This window comes from Phocoena sinus, chromosome 3 (assembly GCF_008692025.1).
Source record: "Phocoena sinus isolate mPhoSin1 chromosome 3, mPhoSin1.pri, whole genome shotgun sequence".
Taxonomy (NCBI): domain Eukaryota; kingdom Metazoa; phylum Chordata; class Mammalia; order Artiodactyla; family Phocoenidae; genus Phocoena; species Phocoena sinus.
The window spans coordinates 81,449,676-81,463,210 of record NC_045765.1 but is presented as its reverse complement, the minus strand read 5'-3'; the positions used below and the strand labels follow the sequence as shown (position 1 = coordinate 81,463,210).

The window sequence follows — 13,535 nt, the reverse complement described above, 5'->3', positions numbered from 1 at the left end:
GTTCTGCATGAGGGGTTCGATGATGTTGATTTTAGGGCACCCCTGTTAAGACAGCAGGGGGGAGAGGGGCCCTCAGAAGGAAGGACTGGGTGTTCTGTACCTGCTTTTAGGTAGTAGCTACTCTTGGACCCACTCAGGAATGGAAAGACAGTCACCGGGGAAAAGGGCAGGGAAATAGCATTGTGGTTGGGATTAAAGCCATGAGCCCTTTGTTACTTTACTTATTTGCTTTTACTCAAGAAGGTGTGTGAGGAGAGCATGTATCATTAATTCCGATGGTGTATAAGACTGCAGTGAGGGAGGGGTAGCCCGTAGTTCTCATGGATGGCACTGGCCTAGCCTGACTAGGACAACGGCTTTAGGTGGGGTTTCACCGCCAGAGTCCCCCAGAGATGAGCTGTGGGACAGTCCTCCCATCCTCTTGCCCAGTCTCCCAGAATGGGCTGAAGGTACCCTGAGTACAGTTCATAATCCAGAGACAGAACAATATCATTTGATCCAAGCCAGCATGAAGCTCGCCCTTCTTTCCTTGACAGCTATATTAATCTGGCAACAACCTAAAAGCCAATAAAGCTTGCAAAAATTATCAAGAATTTCTAAAGTTTTTCTGACTAATGAATATGTCACAAATTAATTAAAATCTGGATTACAAAGAAAAGAGACAAGACTTCAAGTTACCAGTCATAAGATTAGCTATCATTTTCTCTTAGGATCATCGTCTTTTTTTTTTTTTTTTTTTTTTTTTTTTAATGCGTTACGCGGGCCTCTCACTGTTGTGGCCTCTCCCGTTGCGGAGGACAGGCTCCGGACGCGCAGGCTCAGCGGCCATGGCTCACGGGCCCAGCCGCTCCGCGGTACGTGGGATCCCCCCAGACCGGGGCACGAACCCGTGTCCCCTGCATCGGCAGGCGGACTCTCAACCACTGCGCCACCAGGGAAGCCCGGATCATCGTCTTTTTATACAAATCTTCCTTCACTCGCTCATCTCTTCAGCAAAATCACCTGCTGTATTTCAGGCCAGTGCTTGGCACCAGGAAGATGCATTTCTTGCCTCCACCCCCATCCCCAGGGGTTCACAATCTATAGGGGAACAGACATGAAACCAAAAAAGTATCGCATCTTAGGAAATACCAGGTTATGCACATGGAAAGGCCTTTATGGAGACACAGGAGAAGGGTGGTATTTGCAGTTATCTGTCTTATTCTTCTATGGCATTTATATTTGTTAGTCACCCACCTCAGAAATAGGCACATAAGAACTATATTACTGACTCATTGTAACAACTTTTGAATTCATAGAAATCAGACTGGAGAGGTGCAGTAAGATAGTCACTGAAGCAAATGTATGATTAAATTAACAGAATTTTAGTGCTGAAAGAAACTTTAATATTCATTTACTAACATTCTCATTTTACTAAGGTCAAAAGAGTATGACTTCCCCAAGATTCCACATCTAGTTATTAGTGGATCAGGGATGAGAATCCTGGTATACAATGTCCTGAAAACAGATTTATAGAATTCCCTATTCAAAAAAGCAACATAGATAAATCAGTATAGTTTTCCCTCATAGAAATATTTATCATTTATTGCTTTTAGTTTAAAATATTCTCTATTTTAATTTTCGAAGCCTCAAAAGTATTACTTGGTCATTGTAAGAAGTGAAAATCCAAACATGTGTAATCAATATTAACAGCCTCATTCATTCTTCCACACCAGTCTCCATGTTTCCATGTTCACATAAACATTTTATAATTTTGATTTTAACTAGCTAGTTTCCCTGGTCTAAAATAATAATATTTTAGATTACTTTCTTGCAGCAGAATTGTTCATAAATCCAGGAAGTGCACAGAATTGTGTACCTATCTTTCTGTTAAATCTTTACATTGTGCCAAATATTCTTCTTCTGGATCTTAAGATCCTTGAGGACAGGAGTAATTTATCAATTAGGAGTAAATTCAGAAAACTAAAAATAACTATGGCTTAAACAAGACAGAAGTTAATTTCTCTGATGCTAGAGGTCTAGAGATAGGCAATCCTGATGGGTTCCACAGCTATGGTTCTGCAGGTGTGGTGGATCTCAGTGTCAGGGATTCAGACTTTTCCTGTCTTACTCTACCATTCCTGAGTATGTTTCCTCACAGTCCAAAATGGCTGCTTGAAGTCAGTCATTATATCTGCATTCTACACAACCAGAAGGAAACAAATCTAAAAAAGAGTGCACATTTTCACTGTTAAACAGACTTGCTGAAGCCCCACATGTCACTTCCACTTATATCTTATCAGCCAGCACTTAGTTATAGCCTCCACACTGCCAGGGAAACTGGCAATATATCCCTTGGCCGCACGTGATGCTGTCCCAAATGAATTCAGGGTTCTATTACAAAGAATGAATATTGCATTAGATGACTCACTATCTCTACCACAGGCTTATGAGTAAGATTTTCATTCTCAGAAAAAAATGTGAGGACTTCCCTGGTAGTCCAGTGGTTGAGAATCTGCCTTCCAATGCAGGGGACGTGCGTTCGATCCCTGGTCTGGGAACTAAGATCCCACAAGCTGCAGGGCGGCTAAGCCCGCATGCTCTAGAGCCCACGCGCCACAACTAGAAAGAAGCCCGCATGCCGCCACTAAGACCTGATGCAGCCAAATAAATTAATAAGTAAATAAATATTTTTTTAATGTGGAAACCATTGCAGTATGTTCCCTATAGGCATGCTCTTTTTCATTTTCCTTAGAACTGTTAGTAGACAGCCTATCACCCTTCCCTTCTAATGATGCCGTGTGAACTTTTCCTTTCTCTAATTCATATGTCCTTATTTGTCCTCATCCTGAATTTCTTTCCTGCCTCCAGATCGCCAACAATATGGAGAAAAATAAGAACCTTGAATTTAGTACTATGTGCCAAATGGGGTTGCCTGTTTGTGACCACTAATTGCTGACCAATTGACAGAAGCATTGAAAGAGGATTGAGAAAAGAATGAGACAACAAATTAAGGATTTCCCACAAGAATAAAGCTGGTGGACAATTTAGTAATCATTATCTAATACAGAACAATAAGTATTCCAGGGAGGTAGGTAGGTTGGAGAAATTCTCTGAGACTTGAGCAGCCCTGAAATTGAAGGATCAGGGAGAACTTACCCTAGTGATCTCTCAGGGTCCCTGCCGTGACTAAGAGATAGCAGTCCTTTCAGTGGCTTTAATAATAGTGATAAGAGGGACTTCCCCAATGGTCCAGTGGTAAAGAATCAACCTTCTCATGCAGAGGATGCGGGTTCGATCCCTGGTTGGGGAAGTAAGATCCCACATGCCTAGGGGCAACTAAGCCCGCGCGCCACAACTACTGAGCCCATGCACCTCAACTAGAGAGCCTGCATACCACAAACTACAGAGCCCATGCGCTCTGGAGCCCACGCACCATAACTAGAGAGAGAAAACCTGCACGCCGCAACTAGAGAGAAGCCTGCATGCCACAACGAAGAGCCCACGTGCAGCCAAAATATAAATAAATAAATTAATAATAATAATAGTGATAAGAGCAACTCTTTCTTGCAGCAGTACAGAATGGTCATTCTATGAATGAATGATTCATTCACTGATAAAATGAACATTGAATGTCTAATAGACTCCATGTTAGTCACTGAGATTATAAGAGTGAACACAGTATGATCTTGCCCTTTAAGGATTTCATAGGCTATAAAAGAAGAAAGACCTGTACACATAAATCAAAATTTGTTGTAATAAGTTATATATTTATCTGAGCCAAAGGCTCAAGCATTTAGAGGGGAGGGAACAATTAATCCTTCTTAGATGGGCCTTTACAGAGGAGGGGTACTAAAGGATTAGTAGGAGTTCAACAAGTGAAGAGGTGGCCACAAGGCATTGTTTGTCAGCAAGCACAGGAAGAGAAAAGTCAGAGGAGTGGTAGCATCTGAAAAGTTCAGGGACTATTTGTTACTTTGTCACTTTGCATGACTGGAACACAGAGTCTTTGGTACAGAGAATACAGATGGACTTGGAAAAGTAGGATGGACCAAATTTTAAAAGAATCTGTACATTAGGCTAAGGAATTCAGACTTGCTTTGGTAGATAATAGTGATCCAGCAAAGGTTCTTAATCAGGGCAATTATATTTTTAAATCAAACCTGTATTTTATAAATACCTTGATAATGACATTATGACAGATGGATTTGAGAGAGAAAAGAGATCAAAAGAAGACAAATTAGAAAGCTATTGTAAATGCTCTTTCCTGTCACTCCATAAACAGCTTCTCAGTGAATAATGTATTCAATCTACTCCCAAATCTAATCGTTTATTTTTTTAATATAAAGTTATTGTAGGGCTTCCCTGGTGGCACAGTGGTTGAGAGTCCGCCTGCTGATGCAGGGGACACGGGTTCGTGTCCCTGTCCGGGAAGATCCCACATGCCGTGGAGTGGCTGGGCCCGTGAGCCATGGCTGCTGAGCCTGTGCATCCGGAGCCTGTGCTCCGCAACGGGAGAGGCCACAACAGTGAGAGGCCCGCGTACCACACACACACAAAAAAAAGTTATTGTAAAAATACTATTTCAGATGCTTGTCTTTGCCATCTTATAAGACAGGCCCATCTTACAGATAACGCCATCTCATAATGGAGGCTTATTTTCCATTTGCTCTTTTTTTCCCTGCAGATATCCTTATCACCCTTGAGGCTGTGTAATGGGGAAAAAGGGAATTGAGTGGTTGAACAAGATCAAGATAATCCTTCCACTCTGCTATAGGTAGAGACTCATCAAGAAGTAGTAATTTGCTATATTATACAGAAAGGAGGAGAAAGCAGCAAGGAAGCTGGGGCAGGGGTGGAGATTGAGAGAGAAAATATAAGTTCTTTGTGGACTCTAAAGTGGTAAACGTATGTGTGGAATTATATAGGCTGAGGCAGGCTTAGAAATCAAAAGCAATAAAGTTCAATGTATTTAATTTAAAAAGTAACACAATATATATAAAGAGGGAAGACTTCCCTGTTGGTGCAGTGGTTAGGAATCTGCCTGCCAGTGCAGGGGACACAGTTTCAAGCCCTGGTCCGGGAAGATCCCATGTGCCATGGAGCAACTAAACCCATGCGCCACAGCTACGGAGCCTGCATGCCACAGCTACTGAAGCCCGTGCACCTAGAGCCTGTGCTCCAAAGCAAGAGAAGCCACCACAGTGAGAAGCCCACGTACTGCAACAATGCAACTAGAGAAAGCCCGCGCGCAGCACCGAAGACCCAGCACAACCAAAAAATAAATAAATAAACTTTAAAAATAATAATAATATATATAAAGAGACATATATTCATACATACTCTTGGTCCAAAGGAAATACACTAGAATATTACCTCCAAGTGGGAGCAAAGGAGGGGGCAGGATTTTAAGGATACACTGAAAGCATTGAAAAAGCTGCGTTAGGGAAAAACAGAAGTCCTAGTAACACCAGGGCACAGGAAATAGGTGACCTAGAGCGGAGGAAAGATGCAGGGTTTTGAATTTTTTTTAATGTAATATAGTAATATTTATATTCATCTGTCTTATAAACAATTAGACCATTTATAGACAAGGCTGAAGCCCTCTTTGAGGATCAACCTCAATTCTAGCCCTTTCTCCCTTCACCACATATAAGTACTGTCATCAGTTTGCCATGTAGCCTTCTGAGAATATTTAGGTGAGGCAGGAACTGTTCATTTATAGAATGATCTGGAAATTAAACGCAAGAGCAAAACTGGCGAGAATCTCTGTCGTGCTATGGAAAGCATTACTTTACACAGAGACTTTACATTTAACTTGGAACAGTGACAGAGAGGGGAAGGCTGACCTTGTTTCCTTGCTTGATGTAAGGACGATTACATCCTAGGTCAATTATCCTTATGTACGCTGCGTCTAGTTTTTTGAATAGAAGGGTTTTTTCAATTACATCTTTGGAGAGAGTGGGTATCTATGTTATACCATCTGTCATTTGTCAGGAAATTAAAAAAGGAAAGTTACCCAATCAGTCTCACTTATAGAACCTTTGCCCCAGGCTATTAATAACAGAGAGTTCTCCTATAAGTGAATCTCAAAAGAAAAAATATCACAGATGCTGTGTGTTTAAGCAAATACTCATTATTTCCCGGGAAATCTGCCCAGCCAAAACTAAACTCCAGGCCAGAAAACTAAAATTTGTGATCCAGATAAATGGAATCAATGACTAGCGCTCTAACATAGTCCATGAGGGGGTCAACACTGAAGAGGTTCTCAAAATCTTGTTGTTGGGAAAAGAAACAGGTCTCAAGAAAAAAAAAATCCATTGGCCCATGGCTCCTGATAAATGTGCTACAATGTAACTATGCAATATTACTTCCAAAGTATCTTAACTGGTTCAGATATTTGAGGCTTGAATTCTGTGGGTGTTCAGACCTACCCATGCCCATCACAGAAAAGAAATACAAGCTGTTAGAGTAAAAAAGAAACCAGTGTGGAAGTTGTTAGATAAAAGAATGTTTCTGTCTAATACCAAGTATCTAATTTATTTATAGGCTTAGTTTATTAAACTATATGTGTTCATATTTTACACTCCTACATGTCTGTTTATCCAAATTCTATTTTCAGGGTCCAGAAGCTGTTAAGAATTTATTTCCTCTTGGCATTTGCCAGGTCTCATTATTATAGAGATAATCCTTCCTTGTTACCACATGCTATGTTCTAAAGAAATAACCTATGACATCCACTCTACGAAAATTACAATTTTCAACAGTCTACAGTCAGAAGAGATTTCTATCTACATGCACACACATTACCTTGAAAAATATTGGAAAATGTAAGTGAGATAAAAGAAGTAAATTTAATAGTCTAAAATACAAGCTTTCAGGATAGTTTCATGTTTTCGTTCTTTTCTAGAACACTAAATAGTTAAGGTGAAATAGTGAGTACCCAATTACATTGATAATCTAATCAAGTAGGGGATTATCTCGCCTGAGAGCTAATTAAAAGCCCACAATGATGCCTTCCTTTTTGCAATGAACTTTAAAAAAAAAAAAACAAAACACTAGAAGAAATAAACATACAGTAAAACGTCATCTGCACTGTGTATAAGTTTCCCCTGGACAGGCTGGTGTGTGTACACTAGGGTTCCCATGGGGCTTGTTGACAATAGGAAGGGAGTAGGGAAGGCTCGAGGAAGAAAGCAAAGAACGATAAGCAGGTTGGTCCCAGATCCATCTCCTCTTCCTGAGCACAGCCCTTTGTTTTCCCTGAGATATGCTAAGTCCCCAAGCCATTATAGGATTGTCCCCGGCGTGCTAGCAGTGCCTGATCCAAATGAACAAGTGCCAGGTAAAGGGAAAAGTGGGACTGGGGATAGACACAGGAGTGATGAGGAAAGGTTGTAGTTCATCTTGTTCTTGACCTTGCAAAAGGACAGGGACTCTGCAGGTTGAGTGCAGGCTTATTTTAAGCTGTCTTGGAAATTTTAAACTTAGAGGAAAATGAGTCTCTTGGGGCCTTTGTGTTGGTCTGATGCTGACCTAAACCAAGGGTATTCTGTGGAACTTTATTCTTTTTTCGTTTAATAAATATTTATTAAACTCCTATTATGCACCAGGCACTGTTCTAGGTGATATAGCAGCGATATAGCAGTGAAAAAATTTCTTCTTTAAGAAAGGTACATTTTAGTGGGAGAAGACAAATAATGAACAAAGTAAATGTGTAAATTATATAGAAAGAGGATATAATTTCTGTGGAAGAATATAGAGTTGGGAAAGGGGATAGGAAGTGCTGGGAGGCTGAGTTAATATTTAAACAGGTGTGATCAGTGAAGGCTTCACCTGAGAAGGGAACATAAGAGCAAAGACTTGAAAGAGGTAAGGGAGAGAGCAAGCAACATGGATATCTAGGGAAAGAACATTCCAGGTAGAGGGGACAGAGCACACCGACCCTGAGGCAAGAAACAGTAGGCGGGCAAGAGTAGGCCAGAGAAGGGATCAGAGAGCTCCAGCTGGAAAGATAGAGCTAACATTAACTGAGATGAGGAAGACTTCGGGCGCAGCAGGTTTGGGGCTTGTTGATTTTGAGATGCCTGTTAGACATCCAAGTGGAGGAGATATGTGGGCAGAGGGGTGTATATGTCTGAAATTCAGGAGCAAGGGCGTGGCTGTTGATATAAATGTGGGCGTTATCAACATATAAATGCTATTTAAAGTCATGAGACTATCTAGCATCACCAAAGCAGAAAAGGAAATGACCCCCACTGATCCCTGGGCAACATCACCATTAGGAGGCCAGAGAGAAGAGAAGAAACCACATTATCATTGAGACTGTCAAATAGTAGAAGCTCCACAGGACAGAATTAGAAATCACGAATAGATGTTGTAAAGCACAGATTTGAGGCTCAATACACACAAAACAATGTTCTCACATCTAAAGCTGTCAGCAATATAAGGGGCTGCCTCCCTAGCTTGGGAAATGGTCACAAAAGCTGATTGACTCATCTCTCAGGATTTAGGGTTATCAAAAAGGAGAGGGGAGGAAGAGTCCTACAAATTTCTTCATCACCCATGTGGTATTAAATAATATTACCACAAAATCTGTGTATACATTCTATATGTATAAACTAAGTTTAGGACAACCACTCAGTTAAATCAAAGTTAACCACGTATATTTTGGCCTGAGATGGCTGATAAAATTGAGTCTAAAGAGATTGTCACCAACATCATCCCCTCACTTCTCTTGCTCCTTTTAGTTTAGAGACAATTTTTTAATGTACTGTTAATCCTTAACTTCTGGGTCTCAATATCACAAATCATTTTCTGTGCCCACTTCCTTATAATCGTAAGAGACTACTTCAAGAACAGAACCAACTGTGCCGGAGAATTCACATGCCGTGAGGATTCAGCTCTATTATTACATATGTGAGGGTGGAATGATGGGAGGAAAAGAGGTCTAAAGGGAGAGGTGATTGATGGCAAGTGGGTAGAAGACTTGCTTAAAACGTATTATTTGGGCCCTGAACACCCACAAAATGTTCCATTTTAGAATGTTTGCTACAGGAAGGATATGCATAAAATAAACATTAAAAGTTTCAAAAGAATTATTATTGATAATTATCAGTAAGATGTATAGCATCTTTGGAGAAAAACACAGTATTTGCCATACTTAACACATGAGACAGAGTTTGAATGCTAAGTCCATTACTTTATATCTGCATCTTCATTTAAAAAAGAGATTCTTACATAATGTTAATATTAGGATGAGTTGGGTTAATTTATTTTTGTGGTTTATTTATTTATACTCTACCTTATCCCACAAAAAATGGGAAGGCAGCTTTTCAACAGTTAACACTCCTTTGCTGTCCCTCAGCCAGCATCCATCACAGCTTTAAAGTGACCAGGAGACTTGGTATGATTAAGATTTGGAACAAATAGTGACTACTCCAAGATGGGAGAGCTCAATGGAATCATAGAAAAGTGAATTCCATAGAAATGAAACTTTCACAGGCTAATTAAAATAAGTCGCGTTTCCTTTTTCCTCTTCTGAAAGCACTAGGTGTTCTCACATATTTGATTTTCTCTTCAGGGTATTATTAAAAAAATTAAAAAGTAAAGTGAGGAAAATAAACAGGCTCTTTCTTCACCCATTTATAAGATTTATACAGAGAGAACTGTCATACAATTCATGTGGCAAGGAAGACTTTTTTTTTTTTTTTTTTGCAGTACGCGGGCCTCTCACTGTTGTGGCCTCTCCCGTTGCGGAGCACAGGCTCCGGACGCGCAGGCTCAGCGGCCATGGCTCACGGGCCCAGCCGCTCCGCGGCATGTGGGATCTTCCCGGACCAGGACACGAACCCACGTCCCCTGCATTGGCAGGTGGACTCTCAACCACTGTGCCACCAGGGAAGCCCAAGGAAGACTTTTTTAACAGCTAAAATGAAAAACATCAAGTGAGAGTTGGATTGCCTGATATTTACTGTGTAAAAGATCAAGAGCCAAGGAAAATAGAAAAGATGCATTGGAACATAAAGAGCCTATCACTTGTGTTTCAAAACATCCTTCAAACTTTTTTCTTGCTCTACACGAACAAGTTATAAATAACTAAAGTGACAGGGACTTCAAATGCCTCCTCTGTTGTTCTCAAGCTTCCACCGCATGGCATGCAAGAATTGATAGTATTCTGAGATTCACTGTAGTAAAGTGACAAGGCTGCTCCTAGCCAGAGGCAACCCCCTCTGGAAGCATCTCAACTGTATCACAGTCTGATCCATTCCATACCTTTGTTATATAACATGTAGCACTGGGACATCGCCTGGCTTCTCTGTTGTCAAAGCAAAAATTGCACTTGACAGTGTTAAAAAGGTTGTGCCTCATTCTTGCCAAATGTATGTGACACCGTCACAAAGGACCACACATGGTACAGATGCTAAGAAAAGCACAAGTTTGGAGTCTGCCCGGCTGTGGGCACTTGCTGCCACCTATAGGACGCTACCCTGAAGGCATTCTCCTCCCGGTTCCCAGGCCAAGTTAGGAACCGGGAAGAAGCAGAGAATTTCCAAACACTGCCCTTCTGCTTCTGGCAGATAAATCCCTCTCCTTCCTCCTTCCAAACTGCTCACTCCCCAGAGGCAAAGCTTAGAGAGACTTCTAGACGCTGTGCTAAAGATGCAATGGATTTTTGTGGCCCCCAGAAAACTATGAATTCAAGATAAGCCTCTACAGTGAAAGCTCCACAGTGTTTTTTCCCTCAGCTGTGGTGGGCGGGGGAGTAGTTTTGTAAAGTCAGATTCAGGCCTTAAGATGAAAATAGATTTTTTTTTCCATTTTGCAATTGAGGTAGAGTTGATTGACAATATTATATTAGTTTCAGGTGTACAAAATAGTGATTCAAAATTTTTACAGTTTATACTCCATTTATAGTTATTATAAAATATTGGCTATATTTCCCATATGTTTTGAATGGTTAAAATGAAAATGTAGGAGAGAATTTAAAAACAAACGAACAAAAAAACCCCTGAACTAGTGGAATCTGCAGTCTGGCCTGGACCTGCCTCCCAGGTGCTGGATGAACCTGGGCCTCGCACACCGGCTACGCTCCACCCACACTGACTGCTCCGGTTCCCTAAGGGCCGCTTGTCCCTTCTTGCCGCAAGGTCCCTTTACGCGTGCTTTCTCCATCCGAACCCTCTTCTGTCTCTTTCAACCACTACCTCTCCCCCTGCCTAGTTAACTTCTCTAGATCTTTTACATCTGTTTAAACTTTGCTTTCTCTGATCACATTTCTCCATCTTTCTGACCAGGTCAGCCCTCTATTGGAGCCACTCTCCCTCCAAGCGCTTCCGGTTACCACTTTACGTTTCTTCGTATGGTTTTCTTTCTTCTTTTTTTTTTTTTTTTAAAGGATACTATAGAAAAATTATTTATTTAGTTATTTGGCTGTGCCAGGTCTTAGTTGCGGCACGCAGGCATCTTCGTTGAAGCTTGCAGGATCTAGTTCCCTGACCGGGGTGGAACCCCGGCCCCCTGCATTGGGAGCACAGTCTTAACCACTAGACCACCAGGGAAGTCCCCGTATGGTTTTCTTGATCAGCATCTACCTCCCCCACCAAACTGTAAGCTCCGTGATGATGGAGACTTGTTCTCTGTAACTCCCCATTATTCCCCAGCACCACCCAACAGTATCTGTCATACAGCATGTGCTTAACAAATAGTTCATGATATATTAATTTATTAAATTTATTATAAATTAAATTATTAAATGAGTGAGTGAATGAACCTGTTGATTTCATTCACCTTAGTCTCCCTTGGATTTGTCTCAAAACAGTTAACAGTAGTTTGAAAAAGTCTTCTGATAACGAATGCCATTCTCTAGTTTTAACTCCATAGGTAGGAAGGGATCATAAAGCTCATCTAGGGCATTGACAAAATGAAGTGAACTAAATTATCCCTCTATTCTTCTCCTAGGACTTTAGGAAAAGAGGGAAAACCTAGCACCAATCAGTGTGTCACAGGCTATACCTGATACTTCTTATCTTAGAACCATTTTCAGTTACAGTGATTTTATTTAATAAAACGTAATTCATTCCAATCTTTATATGCGCCTTCAATTGCTAGATATTGGAGTGTGAAGTGTCCTGGGAGTTCTGTAGCATTTAGTGTTTAATGAGCAATAACATAAATGATAAGATAACTTTAGGAAGTGGCAGAAAACTTGGATCTACTTAGAAGACAGCCAGGAAAATCAATAAATGACTATTGACTATTTCTGAAAAGATGGTTCTAAGTCACTTACAATACATTTTTTAAAACTGTATTACACCTTGAAATGTTTTATCCCCCATTTTGCATTTGCTTGTTTGTTTGTTTTGGCAATGAGGTAAGAAAATATATGAAGGACATCCAGAAGTGCTTATAGCATTAATAGCTGCACTAGTTGATGCCTTTTCTTGAACTGAACTGGAAGTAGTCAACTATTTCTCACTCTAAGAAAATCACAATTCTGTAGAATTACCTTCAAGGACATTTGATACCTCGGAGACTTGAAGCGCTGGCGTGCCAGTGTCTGAAATGTATTCTAGAAAAGCTTTTGGCTCTTGGAAAGGGTTCAGTAGATTACAAGGATGTGTTCTGCTGGTTCTGAAGTCAAGGTCATACTAACTAATGAGTGAAAATATTTAAAGGTTACTGTGATTTGGTATCTAATTGTGTCTAGGAAGTTAGGCATGTTTCACCCAAATTTTATATTAGGATTAGTAAATATTCAATAGGATAAATTCATTTAAAAAATTCTTTTTAAGAGGAATTTATTATGGAGGGGGAAAACGTTCTATATTCCTTTCATCTCAGTTAACCTCCCTATGGAAAGTCTAGCTTTTCACACCACCAGTTTACTCACATTGCAGCATAAGGTCTTATAAGGAAATAAATTGCCTCTGGAGAGTAAGGTTGCACCCAGTGCTGTGAAGGGAGATCAGATCTTGCCATATCAGGTAAGAAACCCAGATGCCCTCTAAAGTGGATTCAGAAAGGCTTTTGTTCCATAGTATTCACCTCGTTTGGGGCCCTTGGCCTGGGAGCTATGGAGGATGGCCTGAGAGAGCACCTGACCTTCGAGACAGCGTGCTGACCTCTGCACAGCACAGGACGGGAGGTTTGATTTCACTGGACCTGACAGGATAGGTGCTTGCAGGGCAGCAGACACAGTAGGCGCTCCGGTGGGAGGGATGGGATTTCAGCAGGTTCTGTAGCAGGAGTGCTTGTCCTCTCTTCTTGCTTAAACTCTAATAACTATCCCTTTACGTACATCACAGCGGCTAAAACTCAAAGTAAACTTGGAAATTAGCTAGTTCAATTCATTTACTAGAGGTAAAAACCAAGACCCAGGAAATATAAGACTGTCCACAACATATAAGACTGTCCACAAACACATGTCTGTGTTTATGTTGAAATGTCAGTGTGAGACTTGATAACGCTTCACGGATGTGGATACCTGGAGTGGGGAAGGGCACATGGTACTAACTGTGCATGCCAAATATGCATGTGTTCAGCTCCCTGACAGT

The 13,535-nt window shown here is 40.9% G+C and overlaps 1 protein-coding gene across 3 annotated transcripts in view; it reads left to right on the top strand.

The window, feature by feature from the left end:
- CAMK4 (calcium/calmodulin dependent protein kinase IV) overlaps positions 1–13,535 on the top strand; it is a 239,444-nt gene that overhangs the window by 200,382 nt on the left and 25,527 nt on the right. The window lies entirely within an intron of this gene.